Source organism: Lygodium microphyllum, chromosome 19 (assembly GCF_053477565.2).
Source record: "Lygodium microphyllum isolate KBCC chromosome 19, Lygodium_microphyllum_v1.1.10, whole genome shotgun sequence".
NCBI classification, from domain to species: Eukaryota; Viridiplantae; Streptophyta; class Polypodiopsida; order Schizaeales; family Lygodiaceae; genus Lygodium; species Lygodium microphyllum.
Genome location: NC_141153.1, coordinates 43,704,642 through 43,731,380, shown reverse-complemented (window position 1 = coordinate 43,731,380; position 26,739 = coordinate 43,704,642).

Here is a 26,739-nt window from a genome sequence, read left to right as displayed (position 1 = left end):
GTGACGTGAATAATGAAGATTGAGAGAGAGCACACTATTCTTTACTCTAGCTTCGACCCTTTATCTCATTTTCTCTCCTTAATTTTAACATGATATAAGAGCGAGTATTTGCAAGAGCTAGAGTGTAAAGTCTAGAGGTTAATCAAACCTGTAGGCTATGAGAAATACATTTTGCAACATGGACAGCCATTGCATCAAGTTGGAAGGTATGCATTTGATGTGTCTATTTCTTAAGGCCTATTGACACACTCAAAGTGGATTCATTTGCATGTATTAGAGCTTTGGAAAGTGATCTTTTTGATCACCAATCACACCAGTAGATCAACATGTGTTTGGAACGATATTCCTATTTTTGGATTGTCTTGCTTGGACAACACCATAGCTATGTGTTGTAATAAGTCCAAGATAGCTTGTACTTCGATGTTTAGAGCTCACCTCCATAAGCTTCTATTGATGCATATTCATGCTTGGATTATGCTATATCATTGTGGGATGGCTTGGGAGTTTATATGAGCACTAATTGCTCAATTTTGAATTAATTTGCTACTAACATAATAGGATTTGACTAGTTATTATGTGTTGGAAGGTACTTCTTCATGTCTATGTGAAGTATATGCAATTAGTGATGCCTGTATGAATATGTTACTACTCTCATATGTTGTGGCAAAGGTTGTGAGATGTTTTGGCATGTTGTTGAGATTAAATAACTTAGTTGTTGCATATATATTTTTGCTCTTTACTATAGGACTAAAATTATCATGTCTAGCAAGGTGTATGCCTATGCAAATTGGCTAAGACTTTGGAGACTCTAACTAAGCTATTGATGTATGTTATAAGACTAAACTGAGCTAGATGTAGAGTAGCTACTTAATGTACATGTATTCTTTGAATGCTATGCAAGAATTTTATTAGTGAAAAGAAATCTTGGTGTGCATGGAGTCAAGCATTGATAACATAAACAACTTGGATATTGCAGTAAATATTTTAGCTATAGATATGGCAAATGCAAGAGGGTCAGACAACATCACTCAAATTGTCAGTGATAAGCTGGATAACAACAACAATGCAATATGGAAATTTTGTGTGGAGAATTTCCTGATTGGAAAAGGATACTGGGATCTTGTTACAAGTCATGAATCTAAACCAAAGCTTCTAGAAAGAAACCCCATTGTTGAGAAGTAGAGAGCACATCATGCTTGACTTGAACAAGCTCACAAAGTCTTGCATTGGATCTCACTATGTATTTTAGATGCGATGGTCATGCAGATCATGAACTTGCAAGTCATCAAAAGATGCATGGGACATCTTGATGCATTATTATGACACTACTACTAGTGCATAGAAAATCCAATTGAGACAAAAGTTTAATACTATGGATAGAAAAGGACGGCCAATATAGGACTATGCCATGGAGACCAAGACTATTGCTAATCATTTAGCCTCTATTGGAGCTAAAGTAGAGGATGAAGATTGGTTACTGTTACTCTGAATGGTCTTGGACCTGAGTTTGAGTCGTTTGATACATCTATCTCAATGTGATTGGAGATGCATGATTTCAATGAGTTGGTATCATTGCTTGTCCATGAAGAGGTTAAACTTGGATCACCTATCTAGCTCAAGTAGCTCAAAGGGTACAGATGTAGTCTTCTACTCGAATCAAAGAGGTCATGGTGGCCATGGTAGAGGGTCCTCTTGTGGTCAAGGTACTAACCAAAATGCATATCAAAATGTGAATAATCATCATATGCATACTACTAGAGCTGGTGGGTACTTTTAAGCAAGGGGGAGATTCAACTCTAGAGGTAGACGTTCGTGGAAATTTCACAATACGAATGAGCATTCCAATAAGGACAAGGACTGTCATTACAATGGTAAATATGGGCATATTGCTGAGGAATGCTAGAAGAAACAAGTGAATCAGAAATCTAGACAAAAGCAACAATGTCATTATGCTTCATCTAGCCATCTTGATTATGATAGTGCTAATAGATTGTTTGCTATGATCTATGTTTGGAACCATGCTACTAAAGAAAATAAGTCAAATGATATATGGTGCATTGAATCAAGGGCTTCGAATCACATGACTTTGCATGGAAATGGTTCATTGAGATTATTCCTTATAAGCATGGTTATGTCTATATAGGTGACAATACACAGCATAACATTGAGCACAAGGGTAAAGTTCATTTGGTTATACATGATGGTTACAAGAAGAATTTGCATGATGTATTGCATGTTCCTTCCATTACTTAAGAATCTACTATTAGTTGGGCAAATGGCAAGGAGCAGAATCTACAAGCTTGGTTCAATAAACATGGTTGCTTTATTGAGGAGTTTGAAAATGGTTGTAAGAAGTTGATAGCTAAAGGTAGAAGACATGGTCGTATATTCACTTTGGATGCTAGTATTCCATAGCTAAAATTAGCTATGTTTGCATATGGACAAGGTATAGTTAGAGATCTTGAGATCTAGCATAAGCACATTGGACATGTCCAAAGACTACATACAATGCAAAAGGCAACTGGTTACAAGCTTGCCAAAGTTTGCCTACTCAAAGATTTAGGTCATGTTGGTGATGCATATCAGTTTGGAAAATTAGTCTTGATTCCCATTCATGAAGCATGTTCAAAACAGATTTAGACCAATGTATCTGGTTCATTCAAATCTTTGGAGACTATCCCATAATTCTTCTCTTGGTGGATCCCAATACTATGTTACATTCATTGATGATTTCAATAGATATACATGGGTATATATCTTGAAGTAGAAGGATGCAGTACTTGCTATTTTTAAAGATTTTGAGTGGTAGTTTGAGAAGGAATTTGACTGCTCTATCTCTTGTTTGAGATTCGATAGTGGAGATGAGTATATCTCCAATGACTTTGATAGATTCTTGGCAAAGAATGGCTTTTGCAAACAACTTACATGCAGTTACACTCCACAATAGAATGGAGTAGTAGAAATGTTCTTATGGAGATTGCTAGAGCAATGCTCAATGAGAAGAACATACCACTATATTATTGGTCTTAAGTTGTAATAACAGCTATGTAAGTGCTCAATCATACTCTTACAACAAGGATTCATGGCATGATATCTTATCAGAAATTGTATGGTCATAAGCCAGACATTATCCATCTCAAAGTCTTTGGGTTCATTGCATATGTACATGTTTCAAACAAGAAGAGAAAAAAGTTGGATCCTAAGGCATAGAAATGTGTGTCTATTGGCTATGTTCAAGAGTGGAAGGCTTATCAATGCTTTGATCCATCTACTCGAGAAACTATGATCAGCAAAGATGTCATCTTTGATGAGTTGGCTTTGTGGTATCACACATCTACTGCTATTCCCAATTATCAGTCTTTAGATCATGTATTATTGGTATTCCATAGCATAGTACTACCATGTCTAGACCTATAGGTAATGTATCTCCAAGTGTTTCTCCTTGGACTGGCAAGTTACATGGTCATGCATCACCATCCATGGGCAGTGCTATGTTAGTGAGGGGGAGAAATGGAGAAAAAGGCAAAGGCAAAGAGAAAGTTCTTGTTGATGCTTCTAGGATGTTGACTTCAAGATATGATTCAGTTGTTGACAACTTGGATAGTGAACTTGGAATTCCATCTATTTATAATCCTAGAGTTAGGCATAATAGATATGTACTGCCTCATGAAAGAGGGGAATCAAGTAGTGCACCTCAGTTGAGAAGGTCTGAGAGGGTGAGATACCCTATTGACAAGCTTACATATAGTGGATTTTTAGTAAATCATTATGCATATATGACAAAAGTCATGGAACAAGAGAGCCTACTACATTCAGTGAGGCTATCATGGACAAAAATTTATGTGAGGAGATGAATGCACTAGTTGAAAATTGGACTTCAGAATTAATAGCATTGCCTAATGGTAAGAAGTTAATAGGTTGTAAATGGCTCTTTAAGTTTAAGTGCAAGTCTAATGGTAGCATTGAAAGGTATAAAGCCAATTGGTTAGTGGCAAAAGGATATGCACAATAGTATAGCCCAGATTATGAAGAGACATTCAATCTTGTTTCCAAAATGGCAACCATCAAAATAGTTACTGCATTGGCCATAGCAAAGGGCTAGAAATAATAGCAAATGGATGTTAAGAATGCATTTTGAATGGAATTTTGCTAGAAGAGATGTTTATAGATCACTCGGATGGGTATGTGCACCCTTAGTATCCACACTATATCTACAAACTAAAAATGGCACTTTGTGGGTTGAAGTAGGCTCTTAGATCCTAGCATGCACGAATTAGTACTTACTTGCATAGCCTTGGATTTGCAGTTGGAAAGGCCGTTTACTAAGAAAAATAGATGCAGGTCTTATGGTACTTGTCATCTATATAGATTATCTAATCATTACAAGGGATGATAACATTGAGGTACAAAATGTTATGGCCGTGATAAAACTGAAATTGATATGAAGGATTTGGAAGAGCTGAAGTTTTCTTAAGGCATTGAGATTGTGAATTCAGCTCATGGACTTGGGTAATGCAAAGACAATATGCACTTTTGAGATGCTAAAGAAATATGGTATGACTAACTACAAACCTTTTGATACTCCACTAAATAAGAATACTAAGCTAGATATTAACACTCGAGCCATAATTTTAGATATTACTATGTACACATATATGGTAGAAAGTCTCATCTACCTTAACATTACTAGGCATGATCTCAGTTACTCAATTGGACTTATTAGTCAGTTTATGCAAAACCCTAGAAAACCTCACTTGGTTGTAGTGAGAAGAAAGATGTGTTATGTCAAGGCTACAATAGACTATGGACTCTTCTATGAGAGAATGATAAGTACTCTAAGATCATGGGGTATACATATGCAGATTGGGTAGGTTTTCAATATGACAAAAGGTCTACTAGTGGCTATGCCTTTAGCTTTGGTAGTGATATGATTAGCTAGAGCAACAAGAAGCAACCACATAGTCGCACTCTCTAATACTAAGGCAAAGTATAGAGGTGTTGCATTAGCAGCTTGTGAGATTGCTTGGTTACTAAAGTTATTGACAGATTTGGGTATGCAAATAGATGATCCAGTCAAGCTAAAAAGATGGATGACTGAGTACAGATCGCCAACTCATGCAATATTTTGGTGAGCATAGAATGCTGACTGAGGCAGTATTCTTAAGGGCGCTAGACCTCCCCAAGACTAGTGTGAATAAAACCTACTCCAAGGGGTTTTTCTCTTTTGTTTTGCATTAGTAGAATAGACCAATCATGATGCGAAAGGTCTTGTCATCGGGAATGCTAGTCAGTAGGAGGAGGTGAGGATACCAAGGGGCTTTGGTCATAAACTCTTTAGGCTCTTACGAACTACCAACTACCCTTCAATTTCCAGGCACTGTGTCTTGGAAGTTCCAATACTAGTTGGGGAACGGAACTTGGAGAGAATAATACTTCGAACAGAAAACATTGTAAAAGTCATTTTTCTGAAAGGAACTATTAAGAAGGAATTGGTTTACTATGTTTGTGTCGTGAATTAAAGCCATGTAACAAATATGTATCAGAAGATAATTCAAAGAAGTTGTTTTTATATGTTGAACCTAAAGTGGTAGGTTATTAGGTAACTAAAATTACTCTCTTGAGGGAAGCGAGATAATGGACCCCCAACGGATCTAAACTTATGTCTAGCTGGTCTTGATAAGCTGAGAGCTTTTCTAAGAAGGAATAAAAATTGTGCTTGATGGACCATTAGAATCCAGAAATCCTGACTCACATCACCTGAGAACCCCAGGTACAGAAGGGATTTAAAGTGTCATACTTCTCCCATTCACTTTAAACCCAGCACAACATAAGTCCATTTCAATCAGCAATTCATGTAGGGAATGGAATCTCGAGCCGCAAATACTAATCAATCGTTAGCAATTGAATTGATCAGAAAGACTTAGGTCGGTCCCTGTGGGAATGCGATCCTCGTGGGAATGACCAAAACTTCCACTATGGGGTAGACTCGAGTGAGCCTAGTTAGCAAACTCTGAGTTTTTTCACAAAATCCCGGACGACACTTCCTAGGATATCTCTTGATGGGCTACTAAGAATGTATCGCCAAGGAAAGCTCGAGCGGATACATTACAGTTGGTATCAAAGCACACGTTGATGTAGGACACTGCGCAAGTAAATAAAACTATTTATATTTACAACATAAAATATATTTCCCTTAAATAGTGAAATCTTCTCTTGTTGATATATGTTTTTGATTTCTGGCAGAAAGACGAGCCTTGGAAATGATTCTTGATTTTCTAAGTTATGTTTATGTATGCAATGCACTCCTCTAGCTTCAGTTGGAGACTAGCTTCAGTTGGAGAAACCAGATGATGTGGTTGTATGGAGCAATGTGGGCTCATGATGCAAAATCCCATATGCACAGTGGTGGAAAGTGCAGCCTAGTCCATTCCTATAAAGCATTGTACTTACTCTCTTTTTGAATGCAATGTCATAGTACTTTTGTACTTCCAACAAAGTGTTTGTGTCATTGTCAACACACAAGATTGTGTTTATGAGTCCAAGCTTCCATCTTGGAACCTAATTCACTTGTGTGAGAGCCAATCTGAATGTCTATGTCCTCATGAGCTCACTCTTTCTCTTTCAACTGCCATAGCCATGCTCTAGATCCGACATTTTAACATGGTATCAAAGCTCATCTGAGCATGATCAGCTCCTCACTCTACTTCTCTAACTCCCTTTCACTTCTTTCCAGCTTGGTAATATCAACTCAAGTCTTCATTTCCTACTCCAGCTTCACCTTCACCTTGACTGCATGGCTGCCATGGACAACAATATCATGTCTGCTTATAGCACCTAGATTTCTCTCCATAGTCAATATCTCCATACAATTTCTTTTGTATATCTTTCCCTCTGCTCAGGGCACACCATCCTATCTCAGCATTACATTTTCTCATGTTCGTTGTTCGTTTTTGCACCGCCTTCGTACATCCCAGCTTCCTGTGTGTAGCGTGATCTCTCCATGATCATAGAGCTTTAGAAGCCCATTAGCTAATATTTATTTTCATTAAAAAAGTTTTGGAAATGGTTGAGTACACAGCCCACACAAAGTGAAAAACTAGGCACGTGTTCCTAAAAACCCTAAAACTCCATAGCCAACTTGAAGCTCCATCTTTCCTTCATTTTCTCTCTCTTGGCACTCAAATCAAACCTTTGCCACTCTGATCCACTGAGAATTGAAGTATCTAGCAAGCATTTCCCATCATTAGGCTAGAATTGGATGACAGCTACATCCACCATGTGGATACCTATGAAACCTCTAATGATACATGGAAGAGATTAGATACTTTGTTTGGTGCACAATAAAAGTCATCTAAGTATAGATTATTGATTGAATTTTTTAGGCTAGATATGAAATCAAACACATCTCTTGCAAATCATTTAAACTACATAGAAAGTTTCTTAACTCAGCTTGTAGGAATTGATCTCAAGATGGATGAAGATATTTGTATTAATGTGTTGTAAAAAAGCCTGCCGTTGACTATAATAATGTGTCAACTACATTCATCAACATGCCTAATTCTAAACTGGTTGACACTAAGGCCTCCGGTCCATCCTCCCACTTCTCTCTCTTGAGTAGTTTTAGTTACCTAATCTCTTCTTTGAATTATCTCTTGATACAAATTTGTTACATGCATTTAATTCACGACACAAAAAAGAGAGTAAAGCAATTACTTCTTAATAGTTCCTTTCAGAAAAATGACTTTTACAATGTTTTCTCTTCAAAGTATTATTCTCTACAAGTTCCATTCCCCTACTAGTATTGGAACTTTCAAGACATAGTTTGGAAATTGAAGGGTAGCGGGTAGTTCATAAGAGCCAAAGGAGTTTATGACCAGAGCCCCCTGGTATCCTCACCTCCTCTTGTTGACTATCTCTTGATGGGCTACTAAGAAAGTACCACTAAGGAAAGCTCGGGCGAACACATTATAGATGGATCTACCCTTTGAAATTGAAGATGGTGTTGGGGTGAATCCCTCCATGATGTTGATGGTGGGTAGATTTGTCCCTTGAAATTGAAGATGGTGTTCGGATCCTTCTTGGAGAATGGCGGATGGACCAATCTTTCCTTGAAATTGAAGATGGTATTGGACGGATCCTTCTTGGAGAATGGCCGATGGATGGATCTATCCTTGAAATTGAAGATGGTGTTGGATGGATCCCTCCTCGTGCCCTCTGAGGTCGATATGATGTGATCTTAACCTACAAGACAAAATCATGAGGCTTTGTGTTTCCACCGCAAGCTTTGCGTGCCACCTCTCTTCTTCTCCTCCCTTGGCCTCGAGCTTCTCCTTTAGCTCCTTGATCTCTCTTTGATACAAGCCACTTGATAGGTTCTTTCTAATTGAGAGGCTACCATCGTCTCCCTTTCAACCTCAAGCTCAATGATGGCTATTTTCTTTTCTTCTTTCGCCCGCTCCAGCTGTGACAGGAGTTCATGCAAATAGTCCTTGTAGTTTGTAGATAACAATAGTGCAGTGGGACCAATGGTTGTAGATGCTTCTATCTTTTGCCTTTTGGGGTCCCATCTGGATTCCACATCTGCAGAGAGCAGCTTCTTGTCTTTTTGCTCCTGTCACAGGGGTTCCTCCACTTGTGCCTTGAGTTGTCTCTTTATTGACTAGAAACTGCACCCATGCCACAAGATTGATGGCATCCACCACGGTAGAAGAGCCTTGGGTGGGTGCAGTGAAACTAGGGTGGCACACACTAGGACAAGTGGGATGGGATTGATTAGACCCTTGCCCTTGCCCTCAATTACTAGGGATGGTAGGTTTTTGAGTGCTTGGGAGTTGGTGCTTCGGCCTTTGCATGTGGGTGGAGTCATGGCAGCTAGCTCTTCTTCCCTTGAAGGCTACTCCACTGAGAGGCAGATAGCAAGGGCTATGTCTTCTTCTTCCTTCCTCCTTTACTCCTCGGCCTCCTACTATGCTTTCCTCCTCCTTTCCTCTTTAGCCTTCCTTGATTCCTCTTTTACTCTTTTTGTCTCCTTCTCTCTTCTTTTTCTTCTTTCTTTGCACTTTTGGACTCCCTTTGGGCTTTTGTCAAATCTACTTTTTCTTTCTTCTTGTTTCCTTCTTCGGCCTTCTTCTATGGAGCCTTTTTCTTTGATTTCTTGGCCCCTCCTCAACTAGATTATGCTTGCCACGCCCTTCTTCTTCCTCACTCACCCTCCTTTCGCTAAACTGTTTATGTTCTTGGCATAGAGGGGACTTGTCTAGTGTCTCACCGAATTCCTCGAAATCTTGCGCTTTCCCTGAGGTCTCTCTGATATGGCCGTCAAGACTCCTCTGAAGCCAATTGTAGAGGCTTTTGATGATGAGTATCTCCTAGCTTTAGAGATCAGGGATTCTCCACCTATCGGCTTGCTTTTGAGGGCTAGTGCCTTGGCTGATTGGTCAATCGTCTTTCTTATATACCTATTCCAATCAACCTCTTCCAGTGAGTGGGCTACTAAGCTCTCTAACATGGACACGTTGAGTCTGTGCATGAGTGAATTATGCCTTTGGCTAGAGAACAGGGAATGGATGACCTTTGCTTGAAGCCTTATCTCTGGGTCAGGGATATCTTGAATGCTAATGCCATCGTTGGTCAGAACCTGGTCTTTCTTCATGTTCAATATGGTATAGACATCTCATTTCGGTCTCCTTTCCACCTTGGGTTCCAGCCCTAGTGCCTTCTCCACCAAGGCCTTACTAAGCTGAACCTATACCTATTTGGCTCCTTCTCCTCTTCCAATTGTCACATGCCACATTCTTTGTTAGGATCATAGGTTCTCAAGAACTCTATGCATTTGGTGTGGTCGGTCTCCTACCCAAATTTCTCAACGTATTTTACCAGATTACACTGTTCTATGACTCTTTTGACAGCCTCCTCCTTTTCCATGACTTCTCCGATGTTGTGGATAGTTCTAAACTTTAGTTGGTTGTAGGGGAGATGTGGTACCTTTCCCTTTCTTCTTTCATGAATGCAAGCCAATGGGCCCAATCCTACTATGTTGTCATTTTGAGTTCCTACCATGATATCATAGTTCACCATTAGTGTCCTTACGATAATTTCTTGCTGAAATGTAAGAAGGAATTGATTATGCTTTTATGGAAAGAATAAAATGCTTAAGTACAAATAGATAATTTTCCTTCAAGCAATCCATTCATTCTAAGAAATTTATGACACTTTTTCTCAATCACAAGTTGATTTTCTTCCACTATTTTATGCTTTTGGACATTGATTGAGGTTTTTTTCCTTGCATGTTTCATTCACCTTACTTACATGTTTGATTCACCTTACCCCTCCCCTTTGGAATTGAGAAGAATCCTTCCTAGGATTGAGTTTTGAGAGGTCAAGGGCATTCAACACTGCGTGCTCATGGCATTTTACTTTCATGTGAGCTAAGCATAGAAGTTTGGATTGTATTTTAGATTAGCATAGCGGTCCATGTCAAAATGATGGATGCCAACTTGAGTAATGTAGGTGAGAACATCAGTGGGGAAGTCACCGAAGTCTATTTAACCAGCAATGTGTAACTCCTCCACAATCACAATTCAATCTATATACGGGTGGGTCATGATGTGCTCATCTAGGGGTCAGTACAAATTTGGTCAACACCCTATAGAAGGTTGGAGCTACATAGGTGGGATCATACTCTGAGGTTTTGATTGCACATCATTGGTCAGCATTGGTCATGATTTGGTAGCCCTCTTTCTCCCATTGAAGTCGGAGAGCATACCATTTTCTCAAAAAAGATGAGTCATTGTCAGCAAGCTGTTTCAACTCCTCCATTTCATGGTCAATGGCAAGGACTATGCTCTTGTCATAAGACGTAAGACGTAATGAGACATTTTCATGCATGTTCTCGAGACATCTCAGTGGCAATTAATTCCTCGATTGCCTGGGGAGATTTAATGAAAACGAATTTTGATTCTTCCCATGAGCAAGGCAATGTATGTACTTTCGTTGCTAAAGGGTTGTCCAAAAGACTGAGGGATAGTCGATCATAGCTTTTAGCAAGTGTGGTAAATGTGGCATCCAACCATGGAAGGTAGGCAACCAAGTCATCCCCCATATTTTCTACAAAGTTTGTAGGCAAAGTGAGAATTGATCTTTGTTCATAAGAGGGTCTAAGACGTGCATGTGGTTGGGGTTTGAGGGAACTAGATAATTCAACAGCAATTGATGTTTGTAGCTTTGGTTATTCTTGATGGCACGGTTGAGTCATTGGTGTAGTTGGCTTGGCTTGTGATGCATGTCAAGCTACTAGATGCTGGTGATGTTTTAGAGACACTAGTAGGACTAGGTTGAGGCAGTGTGTGAGTAGCAGGCTACGGCTCTGGTCGATAGACTTGTTTAGTCTCTACCGGCTTATGCGTTTGAGGTTCTATGGGCTTTGCAGCCTGAGTCGTTTATGGCATTCTGTCACATGGCTTGGTGTGGTCAAGTTTGAGGGCGGTGTTTGAGTAGTTACTTTGGCCATCTTGGCTTTAGGTACCCAAATCTAGGCATTACCCTCATAGTAGCCTTGCGCTTACAATAAGGTCTTGGGGATCCATCGCTACTTAACCATTCGTTGATGCCAATAGTTCCTTTTGTGCCTCTTAGGTTTTGAATACGAGTTTCTATCCTTTTGAGGTCACGAGTGTGCACTTTTAGGTGGTGTCCCTTGATGTTTAGGCATCCATTTGAGTTGTGGTGCATGGGTCTTAGCTTTGATTCTGGTGGTTTACTAGCTTTGAGGTTTGGTGGGTTGTGACAAGTTACGATCCTCCTCCTTAGGCTAGGGTGGTGGGTCACTCTACTAGTGGCTTTATAGGCACTTTCATGGAGCTGTGCTGCCCTTGTTGAAAGTCGTGACTATCCGTATGTTGTCGATGGCTAGATGAATGCACTGTGACTTGTACGTTACAAAGTGTCTACTTTTTAAATGTATGTCCCAATAGCAATTCCGTACCTGCATCCTTTGCATTTGGCAACACATAAAAGATCATCGGTATGCTTTCAGACTCGATAGAGACTGCAACCTTGCACTTTCCCAAAAGTGCATATGATCAAACCCCAAATGGGCTGAGTTTGGCATTAGTGGACTGCAATTGTGGTTTGCCAATTTGAATCCAGTGATCGTGAGTCAAACTATTAAAATTGGCACCCTCATCGATTAATGCATCAAATGTATGTGTTTGATTGGCAGTGGCAGTCATGCGTAGATAAGCTAGAGCCATGGCTTCCTCATCTTCATCTTCAATTTCTATGATAGTGACCACTCGAACATTGACAAGGTTGGGTTGTCTATGTGAGCTCCTAGCCATCATGCAGATTGGTACTGAGGGCATGTCACTAGGCATACAAATTGCCTTATGGCTTACTTGTACTCCTCATTATCCAAGAATGGTAGATTGATCATGGCTAGCACATGCATCCAATCTTGCTCATCCTCAAGACAAGGGATATACTTGGTGAGCGGCCCATACGATTTTCTAACTTGCACATCACCCTTTAGCATGGCGGCTAAGATGGCATCTAAGTTGACTAGCATAGTCTTCCAAGTATCCATCTCTAGCCTTATCACTTCTGTTCGATTGCCTAGGAAGATCAAATCATTACCCCAATCTTCTACGACTCATGCATTGCGCTTCTAGGGCCGGCCTAACAGGATGTTGTAGTCCACTCCTTTCATGACTATGAAGTCTACGGAGAATTGGACTATGGCGATCTTTAATGGCTAATTCTTTAGTACTCTGAATGGCTTTACTTTCATTTTGTTAGCTAGTGTGACATTGAATCTAGCATTCTCGACATACAGGTTACCCCAAGCCTGGAGCACTGCGTGGCTAAGCACACTGACTCTTGCCCCCGTATCCACGATTCCCTTTCTCGTGGTATCGCCTAGAGCTAGGACCGGTAAGACTACATGCATTTCAGTGCCTTCCTAGAAAGCATTAACGTGCAAGGAGTTGGGCACTGAGTGCAATGCCAAACTCGATAACTGCGTTACTGCATCATGCTCATGTAAGTTAGCTTAGCGTACTCTATCGATGCTTCTGTCCACTACTTCAGTTCATGCCATAGCATTGGATGTTGCTTAAGCAGATCCCCTAAGCTTAGAGTCACTAGGGTGGTTAGTAGCATTGTAAGAAGATTACTAGCTGCTTCCTTTTCTCCTAGTCCTGCGCTCCTTGGTGGCCAATGGCCTTGACTAGTTTGCTAGCTTGTAGCATTTAAACTCCATCTAAATGGCACTACTTGTGGTGCGATTACATCTCTCGATTTTGGTTGTGGAGGAAAAATTGGTGTACTTATGCTTGAGAGATCATCGCTCTCATCCTCCAAGATGGGATCAGCGTCCTTAAGGTGCTCTAGGATTCTTTCACCCACTCCTTCACTTTTTCTATGGCTTCTAGTTGGCGCTTTGGATTGGGGTAATCCCCTACCTTAGCACTCCCCTTCTCAGCAATCTTTGGAGTAGATGACTCTGCCTCTACATCAGTGACCTTCTTTCCAATAGGTAGTGTTGTGGCACTCTCAGTTTTGAGAGTGACCTTTACATCAGTTTTATTTTTTCTTCGCCTAACAGCTCTTCTCTTTTCGATTGAGGGGATCCATCTAAGTTCCTTGGCCCTAGCAATGATATGCCAGCTGCTTTGTCATGCTCAACAGGTCATGACATGCAATGGAATATCATCAAGTGTTTCGACACCAAACAACCCCAATGGGACTAATGGCATGATTGCCAAGCTAGTAGATGGCTTCTATCTAGGGCAATTGACAAAGAAGTGTAATATAACCCCCCTTTTTTTAAAAAAAATTAAGTTTAAAACAAATTTTTTAATCCCTCTCTCTCTCCCCGCCAACAGCACATCGGGAAGAGAGAGAGAGGGAGTGAAGTGAGAGAAGGGGGCATGCAACCCCCTAGATGGTGGGGAGTGCCGTCTCCTCCCCCCATAAGCCATCTCCCCCCACCTTAAAAGGTGGCAGCGCCCCCCCTCCCCAGCTCTAGACAATCAGCGAGCTCCCCCCCCCCCCCCTCTGGCCATGTTTAGGGAAACCCCCCCCCCCCCCCCCCCACCGTCATTCGTGAATAGTGCCCCCTTGGGCGTGAGAGTAGAATAAGGAGAAGAAGAGGGAGAGAAAGGAGAAGGAGAAGAAGAAGAAGAAGAGGGGGAGAGAGAGAGAGAAGAAGAAGAAGAAGAAGAAGAAGAAGAAGAAGAAGAAGAAGAAGAAGAAGAAGAAGAAGAAGAAGAAGAAGAAGAAGAAGAAGAAGAAGAAGAAGAAGAAGAAGAAGAAGAAGAAGAAGAGGGAGAGAGAGAAGGAGAAGAAGAAGGAGAAGAAGAGGGAGAGAGAGGAGAAGAAGAAGGAGAAGAGAAGAAGAGAAGAAAAGAGGAAAAAGAGGGAGAGAGAGAGAAGGAGGAGAAGAAGGAGGAGAAGAAGGAGAAGAAGAGGGAGAGAGGAGAAGAAGAGAAAAAGAAGAAGAGGGAGAGAGAGAGAGGAGAAGGAGAGAAGAGGAGGGAGAAGAGGAAGAAGAAGAAGGAGAAGAAGAGGAGAAGAGGAAGAAGAAGAGGGAGAGAGAGAGGAGAAGGAGAGAAGAGGAGGGAGAAGAGGAAGAAGAAGAAGGAGAAGAAGAGGAGAAGAGGAAGAAGAAGAGGGAGAGAGAGAGGAGAAGGAGAGAAGAGGAGGGAGAAGAGGAAGAAGAAGAAGGAGAAGAAGAGGAGAAGTGGAAGAAGAAGAGGGAGAGAGAGGAGGAGAAGGAGGAGAAGAAGGAGAAGAAGAGGGAGAGAGGAGAAGAAGAGAAGAAGAAGAAGAGGGAGAGAGAGAGAGAGCTTCGGAAGGTTCTAGGAACCTTCCAAGCATCCCTAGCTTAGAGGGAGTTTTCCCCTCCTTCCCAAGATTCGCAATTTGGATTGCCGAAGGTTCTGCAGGCCACAAGAGCTTTTGGAGAAAATTTTATGTGAAGCCTAAGCGAATTTTACCTCGTGTATGGCCGCTAATTTCCTGCGAAGTATGGCACCTAAGAGGCACACGTCCGGCAACCATGCGAGTAAGTCCGATCGAGACTCAAGATGGGGCCGTCGCCACTAATGGGATATCAACCGATGGGAACCAGGTCCCAGACTCATATCCTCTCGTTGAATTTAAGCTCATAATTTGACTTCATAATTCGCCTTTAACAAATGTTAGTTGCAAGAGTAGATTGCATCGATTAAAATGATAATAATAATAATAAGTTCAAGGAAGGTTGCATTGATGAAAGTCGTAAATTTTGTCACACTCAATGCATGGAAAGGAATAGGTTATTGCATCCTAATTTTTACACATTCTCTTGATGGATCAATAGAAGTTCTTCTCAATTCTATTGTCCTACCAAGTAGGGCACACTATGCCAAAATAAGGGAATTAAGGTTTCGACCAATTCCCAATTTAAGCAGATCGTCAATTGCCAATTTGCAATTGTGGTTCCAAGGTTGTGCAACACAACTTGGGACGGAAAAATTCTCTTGTTCTTCCAGGAAGGGGAGACTTACACACTAGGGTAAGGACGTCCTAGTGGACTCAATGCGCAACAACATTTAGGAGTTAGAAAGGTAAACTATCTAGGGAAAAATTCCTATGAAGACCTAGTCGATGCTAAGGTTGTTGGAAAGGGCAGATCACCAGTCCATGACTCAAAAAGCACGAGTTGAATTGGCATTCGACTATGTAGATTCTTGTTCTTTACAAGCAAAGGTGAACTTAGGGAAAACCCCAATTCCCAAGGTATCGGATCTTGCGGGTTGCAATCGATCTAAGGAAGAATGCTGAGGGTATTCAGGAAAGGAACTTCACCTTAACAAGAATGTTGTACAAATCACCAAACTTGTCTATGTTTGAAACAATAGGGCAATGTTAGCCTTGATCAAATCAGGATCAAGGGGAAGACCACTTAGATCATTTAAAGGATCTTGAAGGAATTTGTTAAATTGACCTTGCGAATCCCTAACCCAAGGGGGAGAGAGAGAACTTTATGGTAGTTGATTTATGCTAAGCATGTATTGCTTGGAACTGTTCAGATGGTTTACCATTGATGTTTCTAATGAGGGTTGACCTTGTTTAAGATGGAAGAGAGGTTAGTAAGCAGAGTGGTTACTTGCTGGATTAGGAAAGGATGTTTTCCTAGTTAAAGGACGTTAGGCTGGTTTTTTCAAGGATACTTAAGGATTGGTTGTGGTTTTGGATGAATATCCAAGTAATTATATTTTCATGGCGGGAACTGTAAGGATAAATTGCCATGGGAACAAAAGGGATGTTTTTCCTAGTAAATGTTATTAGGCTAGATGCTTCAGCTGTGGATGATTTCCTAAAGGGATAATTAAGGAAGGATGGCACTAGCTACCCCCGCGAACTGCCAAACCCTAACCAAGGGGGTTATGAATCCGTGCTGGGAATGTGGACCGAACCCGCTGCGAGAGGTCTCTCCATGGAAATTACTTGGCATAGGAGGATGCTTGGGTGCCAAGGGGGCTCTGGCCATAAATCCCAATGCCTCCAGACCCTACACAAGTGTTCTACGTGACTCGAGATGGGATCTCGAGGCCTTGATACTGGTTACAAGGTAGAATCTTGGTAGGATAAACCTTTGGGTTTTTATTATTGAGAGACAGAAGGATTTTTCTGCGGAGGCAGGAATGGACACTTAATTCTCCTGTATGGGCGGGAGACAAACATTAATTTGAAGATAAGTTAAGGAAGTGTTTGATCTTGTTTTATCTTGTCTTCGTGTGTGTGCCGTAAATTACATAAAGGAACCTGTGATTAACGGGTTAATTAAGGAAGCTGCTTTTATGTGTCAAACACAATGTAGGCAATTAGATAACTAAAACAACCCCGGATGGAAGCGTGGTGGATGTGACTGTCAGATCCATCCTATGGTAGGGTGGTCTCAATTAGCCGAGAACTTTCCTCAATGGAATTTATTTGATGCAAACATTAGATAGACAAGGACCTTAGAACTTGTGAGTTATAAACATGATTCATGCCGTTTTAGGGGACCGGAATGGGACTATGCCTTAAGGGCAAAGAGGTTGAGCGATGCATCCCTCTCATTTCCCATTCTCTTTGAACCAAGTGCGGTATGAGTTTGCTTTGGCCCAGTTGTGTCTGTGCAAAGTGGAGCAGTTGTAGACCGACGCTAGAAGGCTGTTAGGAAGACCCGACTACAAGGAACCCGGACTCCAGGTCAATCCTAGTGGGAACGGCCGGATAAGTTCTGTTGCAAGGCAGACTCGAGAGACCCTAGTTGGCAAACCCCATGTCACTCCTTGGGAGTGCCGGGTGGCATATTCTAGATATATCTCTCAATGGACTGCTAAGACGTGTCCCATGATTTGAGGAGTGGGCACATTACAAGAAGTGAGTGATTCCACACTTTGGGCACTTAAGATTGACATTTTCTCGATTATCTTACTCCCATTTGGGGTAGCGCGAGGAGATATGTCTTGGGTGAAACATGAGATTGGCTCTTGCGTCTGCCCTCCTAAGCCTCTACTTGTACCTCTACCTACCTCCATCACCAATACTACTAGTTGATAATCCATGAGGATTGGATTTCCCTCTTCATCGTATGAGATGTAAGGATTCACATGGGGCTCGTTGTCATTAAGCTCCTCCACATAGTGGACTGTCGGTGGATGGGTTATGAAAGGTCCAAGTGGTCAAGGTATGCCTATGGGATTTATCTCCATCCTAGGAATGGTTGGTTTTGTATCATTAGGTGCTGGGAGAGCCAATGGGGCTCCCCTCCTGAAGAAATTTGGCAGCCTATTCCCTGGGTAAGGTTGGTTGTAAGGTTGTGAGTATGGGAGTCATCTCACTAATCTGCAATGCATGGCATCGTGACTGAACCTACTCTCAAAAGAATGAGTTTTGATACCTTCAAAACAGAATATCTCCCCCTTTGTAGTGGCTTAAAGGCTAAATTCAGAGACATAGAAAAGAAGGAAGTAGAAGAGATGTTGGCCAGAGAGTCCTCTAGAGACTGAAGTCCCTTTGATTCTATTTAGTTGAGTACATACTAATTGATTGGAGCCAATCCCCTGATGAATGACGCAATCAAGAGACAAGCACTAGAACAAGTCTAGAGGTATGTGAGAAGAGAGAAGGAAAAAATCAAGGCCGAGAATGAGCTTGCAGTAGAAGCCTCATTTGATGCCCTAAAAGCACTCTTTACAGAATTCCCCATGGCAACTCAAGGTCCCCTTCCTAGTCTGATTCGTCCTGGAATATTAATGGCATGCCAGCAAATGTAGTCCCATTACCAATTTTTCAGGGAGAGTACAATGAAGACCCTGATCTTCATGTAGCAGAGTTTATGGTAGCATGTGTGGCTAACAATGCCAAAACCCCCGAGCATTGGTTAGCAATATTCCCCGCCACTTTCAAGGGCACGGCGTTTCAATGGTATGAGAGAAAGCAGCACAAACTTTTGGTGCTTGGGATTCATGCGTAAAGGTTTTGAAGAGCGGATGCGAGAGGAGTTCATGAATCTAAGTCAATCCTCTGGAGAAAGAGTAGAAGCTTATGTCTCACAAATGGAATCCATCGTGAAGAGATGGACCAATCATCATTTGGATGAAGGCATCTAGAAAGGAGTGTTTCTCATAGGCCTACAACCAAAAGTTTGCAAGTTTGTGGAATTGAGAAGACCAGTCAATCTGCAGGCTACAATGGAAAGTGCAAGACTGTATGACGAAGTTGAAGCAAGGCTGTCAATGACCACAGGAAGAGGAGTCTTACCTCCTCCCATGCCAAGAATGGTATACCCACCAAATGCAGTTCTAGGGAAATTTCCCTATCCCTACCCCCCAGATGCAAACAGTGCTCCAATACAATGCACCAAACCTATAGTGGCCGCCGCAAAAATGACAGTGCCTCAAATGATGGTTCAATCACAACAACAGTGGCCTCAAACAATTCCTCCAATGGCAACTCAACCACAGTGGAACCCTATCCACTGGAACCAACAACACCAAGTCTCAACAGGAGCTCTGAATCAAAACCATAACAAAGGACCCTCTGGATTAACCCAACTAGTGTATGTAGTAATCACAAAATCTTCCCAAAACCCTACTACAAGTACTCTAGGAGGTGAAAATCTGAAGGACTGCATGTCCAATTCAGTGGCAAGTATCAAGAAAGAGCTTATGGATGTGGTTACAGAGAACAGCTATAGACGCTAAAGGTGAATACCGCCAATATATCCACTCCTACAAGAGGTGGAATAGATGTGATATGTTCTAATACATGGTGCAGAAAGTGCCATCAAGCGGGACATTTAGCCACTAAATGTACCCAAAAACCAACCATTCCTGGAGCCTTGTGTTCATACAATTTGAGAATGAACCATACAGAGGATATCTACTCTCTGAAAGAGGTGCACAAACAAAGAAATAAAGATGAAGATGCAATATTCAACTTGTTGGAATCCAAAATGACAATGTAGGACATTGGACCAAATTATAGGGAGTTCGGTCCTAATTTCAGTCAAAGGAGGTTTCCCTCTTAGAGTTACAAAGGACGACACTCTGGCGGTGGTCAAAGATCAGAGGTGGAGCGTTATAGATGTGGAGAAAAGAGTCATATCTCACCGAATTATCCAAACCTTAGAAGGTCTGTAGATTACAAGCCCTTATCCAGTTGATGCAAAAGGAGAAGGCCACACTGCAAAAGATTCTCCAAGTCTAGCCCCTATGAAATCTACTTCTGATACCCAACAAAAGACCCAAGAACGTACTTCCAATTTGGTGGAATTGGAAGTGGCCGCAATAACGCATGCAAAGAAAGGAAAAACCGTAGTTCCAAAAGAGAACATTCCCTCTGTCAAGACTATGAAGTTCAACCTTCCTAAGGAAAAACAGAACAATGCAGTCCAGAACAATGAAGTACAGAGCATTGCATAGCCAAAGAAAGCCACAAAGATAGTTGTAGAGATAGGACCAGAAGTCTAAGAAATAGAGAATGTGGAAATACCTCCTCATGAAGAAGAAGCACAGAAGTTGCCGCTCCTAGAAGAAAAAGGGAAGATAAAAGTGGACGTGGCCCCATTTCCCAATCGATTGGAAAAGGCTATGGATCCTATCAAAGAGTATGATTTGGTCAAAGACCTAGACACTTTTAAACCAAACTTAACATTCCGATAGTTGTTGATGTTGTCTCCTAGTTGTCAAAAGAAATTCAAAAGCATATTGACTAGAAGAAGAGGCTTAAGAATTGTTCCCTTCGTGGTGATGATCAAGTCCAAACATAGCCTCAGAACCCATGAAGGAAGTGGATGTGGCTAACGCCTTCTTGGATCCTGGAACCCGAGAGATTGGTGTATGGATTGAGGGGTGCCTTATTGCATATGCATTGATTGATGGAAGATCATCAATAAACATAATGACAAACATGACAATGAAGGATCTAGGCTTGCAAGGAATGCAACCTACACAGTGGCTTATTAGATTGGCAGACCAAAGCAAAATCAAACCGCTGGGCATTCTCTCGTACGTAAAGACAACCCTCGTAGGAAGAGACTATTGGCTGACATATTTGGGTCAAACCAAATTCTTATGGGACCTCATACCCTCTACTATTGGGAAGACCTTGTCTTTTTGAAAAAAGAGTAAGGACAGTCTGGTTCAAAGGAACCCTAACCCTTGGCAGAGGACCCAACAAAGTGGTGTTGAAGTTGTACAGATCACAAAAAGGTAATGGATCCATGTCCATTGAAGTCGTAATCGATTCCTCCAATGAAGTAACTCATGGTACATCAGGAGATGAAGAGGCCATCAAACAGATTTTCCCCAAGAAAACAGAGGCACAGTCCCTAATAGTGGGCATTGTAAGCCAATTATCAAAAGAAGCAAAGTCTTTGTCCATGGGAGAATATCTCCTAACTGAACCTGAATTGACTTCTGAAATCACCTTTGATAGCGAAATAGAAGCATGGATGTTCTGTTCTCCTTGTTATATGGTACTCGCAGAGATAGAGCCAGAGACAGAGACAAATCCAGAGAGAGACAGAGCCAGAGACAGACACAGAGAACCTCAAGCGGACGAAGGTGATAATGCAGAAGATGATTATGAAAGTGAGCTAGAAGGATCTATCCTACTCATTGAAGGCGAAGATGAGGAAGAAGTTCCTCAAGATTCAAAAGCAGAAGATCCCTCTTTGATCAACAGAATGATTATGGTACTGATGAATGAGTAACCTCATGAGCAAAGCCTTTATAAGAAATGGATTAAGAAGAATAAGCCTTCCTTCAACAGTGGCTCTTGTCGTCCAAATTTACCCTTCCTTAAAGAAGATGATGACAATGCACCTTATCAACAATCCCCAACCTTGCAGGTTAAACAGAACGTAGAAAGTTCCTGTCATGTGACATTCTTAGATGCATCTTCAAGAGATGAATCCTCGAGCCAAGAAATAATTTATCCCCACCCCAAACCCAAAACCTCAATGAAACCTTTTCAACCTCCCAAAGAGCAAGCTAAGCCTTCATTAAAAGATAACAGTAGTTTCAATGCATCATCAATAGATGAGACCACTCCCTTGAAGGAGTTAGATCTTTACCTAGAGGCAATCCTGGGACATTTATCCATGAAGTGGAAGGTGAAAAGCAACTGACATTCATGGATGCTAAAAAAATAGTGCTGGATGTCACCTGAAGGTGGGTCTAAATCTTCCAGAAGAGAAACTAGTGGTCCTACAAGACCTACTAAAGGAGAACTTAGATGTGTTTGCATGGTTGTATAAATATTTAAAAGGGATTGATCCCACAGTATGCCAACACCACATTGACCTAGAGCATGATGCCAAACCAGTGATACAAAGATAGAGGCGTATGAATCCCAATTATTCTGCTCTAATGAAGGCCGAATCATTGAAGCTCCTTGAAGCTGAGTTCAAATGTCCAATGGCTAACAATGAATGGGTTTCGCCCATTGTGGTAGTACCCAAGAATAACAGGAAACTTCAAATATGTATGGACTTTCAAAAGTTGAATTCTAAGACGAAGAAGAATTATTTTCCTATCTCTTTCATAGACCAACTATTGGACAAAGTGGCATGCCATGAGCTCTATTCCCTCTTGGATGGATTCAGCAGATGTAACCAAGTCCAAATTGCAAAAGAGGACCGATCCAAAACAACCTTCACAACAGAATGGGGAACCTATGCTTACAGAGTGATGTCGTTTGGGCTCTGTAATGCTCCTGCTACTTTTCAATGAGTGATCATGGTTGCCTTCCAGAACCATTTACATGATTTCATAGAGGTGTACCTTGATGACTTCTGTGTCTATAGCCTAATCCGTGAGCATTGGGGATACCTAGAGTAGTGCTTTGACAGATATTAAGAGCATGGGATTCCTCTCAACCTTGACAAATGTGTCTTTGGTTTCTCATTAGGAGTTCTTCTCGGCCATATTGTCTCTACACAAGGGATAGCAACAGATCCTGCTAAGATTGAGAAGATTGCTGCCTTGACAGCCCCAACTAACCTTAAGCAATTGAGGGGATTCCTTGGCCATGTGTGCTATTATATAATATTCATTGCACACTTTGCGATGAAGGCAACTCCTTTACATAAACTCCTAAAAAAAGATGTCGATTTTACATGGACCAATGGTTGTGATGAGGCATTCAACACCCTAAAGCAGTGTTTGATTGAAGCACCCATCTTGCAGCCTCCTGATTAGACGAAGGAGTTCCACATGCACACTGATGCATCAGTTGAAGGCCTAGGTGGAGTCTTATGCCAAAAGGGTCTCTCTAAGTTAGATCAACCAATCTATTATGCAAGTCGAAAAGTAACCAACAGAGAGCAAAACTATACAATGATGGAGCTTGAGTGTCTAGCAATGGTATTCGCTTTGGAGAAGTTCCGACATTATCTGACGTCGATGCATTTCAAATTCTACATGGACCATGAAGCCCTGTCCTTCTCCTGATGAACAAGGCCGACATGAAGGGAAGAATGATGAGATGGCTCCTTCTATTTCAAGAGTTCAACTTTGAAGTGGTTACCAAACTTGATCGCTCTTATATCCTGGCTGATCACCTTTTGCGAATCCCTCAAAGCGATGGTGAAGAAAAGCAAGATGATCCAGACCTTCCTAATGCTTCCTTGTTTCTAGTCAAAACAGTTACCCCATGGTACGTAGACATAGCCAACCTCTTGTGGCAACCCAACAGTATCCCCTTGGCATCTCAAGCCAAGAGAAGAAGAAGCTTCTATTGGAATCAGCCCCCTATACCCTGTTAGGAGGAGCTCTGTAAAGAAAGGCAAGGACGAAGTCTTGCGAAGATGTGTTGCAGGAGAAGAGATTGGCATAGTATTGAAAGCATGCCATGATGAGCCCTGTGTTGAACACTTCGCATGAGAAGTGACAGACAGAAAGGCCTTACTTGTAGGATATTGGTGGCTAATCCTCTATAAGGATGCCTATGATTATTGCAAACAGTGTGATGCTTGTCAGCGAATGGGAAAGGCTACCAAATCTAGTGCCATGCCCTTGCAACCCATTCTTCCCCTAAAGTTGTTCAAGAAGTGGGGAATTGATTTTGTGGGTCCCATTGATCTGCCAACCAAAAGGAGGAAAAATAAATACATCTTAGTCTATATAGACTACATAACAAAGTGGTGTGAAGCTAAAGCTTTGAAGCGGGACGATGGTAATAGTGTGGTTTTTTTTCTATACGAGAACATCATCACCCATTTTGGTAGTCCCCTAGAGCTCGTCAGTGACCAAGGTACCCACTTCCTTAATAAGATCATGGAAGAGTTGACCAAACTGTACAAGATTCGTCACCATAAGTCCACCCCCTATTACCCCAAAGCCAATGGCCAATGACCAAGGTGCCCACTTTCTTAATAAGATCATGGAAGAGTTGACCAAACTGTACAAGATTTGTCACCATAAGTCCACCCCCTATTACCCAGAGCCAATGGCCAAGTCGAAGTTACCAATTGCATTGTCTGCTCGATTCTAATAAGAGCAATAGCTGCACATCGTTGTGATTGGGATGATCGACTTATAGAGGCCCTCTGGGCATATAGAACCTCCCATAAGGCAACTGCATGGGATAAACTCCTTTCCAATTGGTGTATGGAACAGAAGTCATCTTTCCGATTGAACTCAAGCTACTCTCTCTGCATGTAGCCATCAATGAATGCTTGGGAGATGTTGGTTCCCTGTAATTTCATCTCTTGCACTTGGAGTGTCTTGCTGAGATTTGCATGATGGCCCTATAGTGCATGGAAGCCACATAAGCTCGCAGAAAGGTCTATCATGACAGTTTCATCAAGCAGAAAGAGTTCAAGGAAGGTGACTTAGTCCTCGCTTATGATTCTTGCTTTGGCAAGTTTCCAGGAAAGCTTCAACAATGCTGGATGGGTCCTTATAAGGTACTTGCCACCAATCCGAATGGCTTAGTCCAAGTCCAGAACGTCAATGCTTCGGATGATCCCTTCCTTATTAATGGTTATCGCCTCAAGAAGTATTACCCCCCCTGGGGATCCTGACAATCACCGTCAATAGCTTCCTCAATCTTTGCACAATGGTCAAGATGGCTTTACCTAATGCTCCTGATAACCCTCTTGCTGATCCTGATGATATGGTTTCGCCCTAATAGCCCCTCCCAGCCGCCTTCCCCTCCCCCTTGGTTTCCTTTCCATCTGATGCAACAGAGGTGGCGAGGATGGTTTTGATACATGGCATTCCTACCATTCAACGCTTCAAAAACAATAAGAAAAAGAAAAAAAATTAAAAAATTAAAAATTAAATATATCTATCATGGGATAAAAGGACTTTGGTCCCTATCATTCCGACCTATTCTTCGAGAAAAGGTGGAAACACCCTCGTGAGTAGGATAAAAAGAAAAGACAAGAAGAAAAGAAAGAAAAAAATAAATTAAAATAGTTATGGGAGAAAAGGAAGCAATTCCCTGTCATAACATGTCTCGTTCTATGGCAAGGTGGAACACACCCTTGGATGGAAAGCTGGCGGTGGAAAAAGTGGTAATACTGATGGGACCTAAAATGGCCAGTACTGGCTATGGCACTAGTTGGACCTCATGCATAAAACACACAATCCCACCAAATGGCCTCGTGGGCGAGGAGCGTATGTAATACATCGATGTACACTGTGGATAGACTTAATTATGCATTTGTAGCTAATATTTAGTCCAATGTTTACCTTCCCTTCTCCTCAGAGGGAGATCCCACACATATAGGCATAGTGTCTCGTAACACAAACATAGGGAAGCACCTCTTGGCTCATTGCCGCGACTCTACTACGACTCTCCTACACCTCGGGGATTGGCCCCAAGATGCTCGCTCCAACATATAAAACATAATGCACAAACTCCAATATTTTCTTGTTTTGTATGACCAGGAAGATATAGGCCCTCACCAAATAGTCCCAAGGAAAGCATACAACTACCCTACAGCAAAGGCTCCTTTCCACTCAACATGTAAGTCGTATCCTAGGAAGACAATTGGTATGCAATCCAGGACTGATACCATGTCATGCGTCATGCATAGTGCATATGCTCCTAGTGCACAAACAATATTTATCAAATCAGCATTTTGTGATGTGGAAAAAATAGCCCTTTCATGATTTTCACTAAATGTATGCTTCTATGTATGGAGACTAGCACCAATTCCTCATGCTACTAGCCTCTTAAACTAAAATATTGCAATTCTAAATGCAATGCACAATCAAATATTTCAAAGATTCAAAACCCTCTTAGCCCTCTCAATCTCTTAACCTCACTCTTTTCCTCTAACATTTAGGTTATGTTGTGTTGCATAGGTCTAGGGTATTATTTTGTATGTATTTTTCGCATAAAACGGGAAAACCATGAACTATAACACATAAACAACGCCAAAATGAAGCCAAATTTCATGCCTCATCTTTCTTATATAGCCACAACCACAAATCATAATTTTCTAGATTTTTATAATGCAAAAATCCTATTTTTTCCATTTGTAGCTATTTTTCTCTATTTATTTGTACATAAAAATATATTTTTTTAATTTATGATTAGTGACTAATTATGAGAGCTGAAATATGTTTTTTCTGAGAATTTTATCCCATGTGCATCTCTTTTCTCCACGCGAAACCAATAAAACCTTCATTTTTACGCTAAAAATGCGCTTTTCAGACTATAATTTAATTATTGCAACTATTTATTATTATGGATCTGCATTTCTTTTATGCATAGCCCTCAATCATAATACAAACAAGCTCCAAAAAAATTTTTGTTCCATATGAATTCCATGTCAACCATCAAACATCAACAAGAAGCAAATTGCCTTTGTAAAAATGGCGCATATCGATTAATTGCATGTTGCATGTTTTTTTATTATTTTTCCAGGTTGCCAACAAACTGCCAACTACCAGAAAATCTTCAATGTTGAACATCTCCCCTCAGCCTCCTCTTGATCTTGGAGCAATCTGGTTCATGCTGGACAAACATCCTTCAACTGGTCTTCATTCTTCTTATGCATGAACTGCCCCTTAAGGGGAGAGAGAGGGAGGAGAGAGAAATACTAGAACATGATCTCCATGTCCAGGCACCCATTGGACGTGCGAGAGGTGACGATTGGAAGTGAGGAGATAGAGGAGATTGATGGTAAGATCATATATGTCAGGTATATTAAGGTGGGAGATGGCCTATAGCCCCTCTCCACAC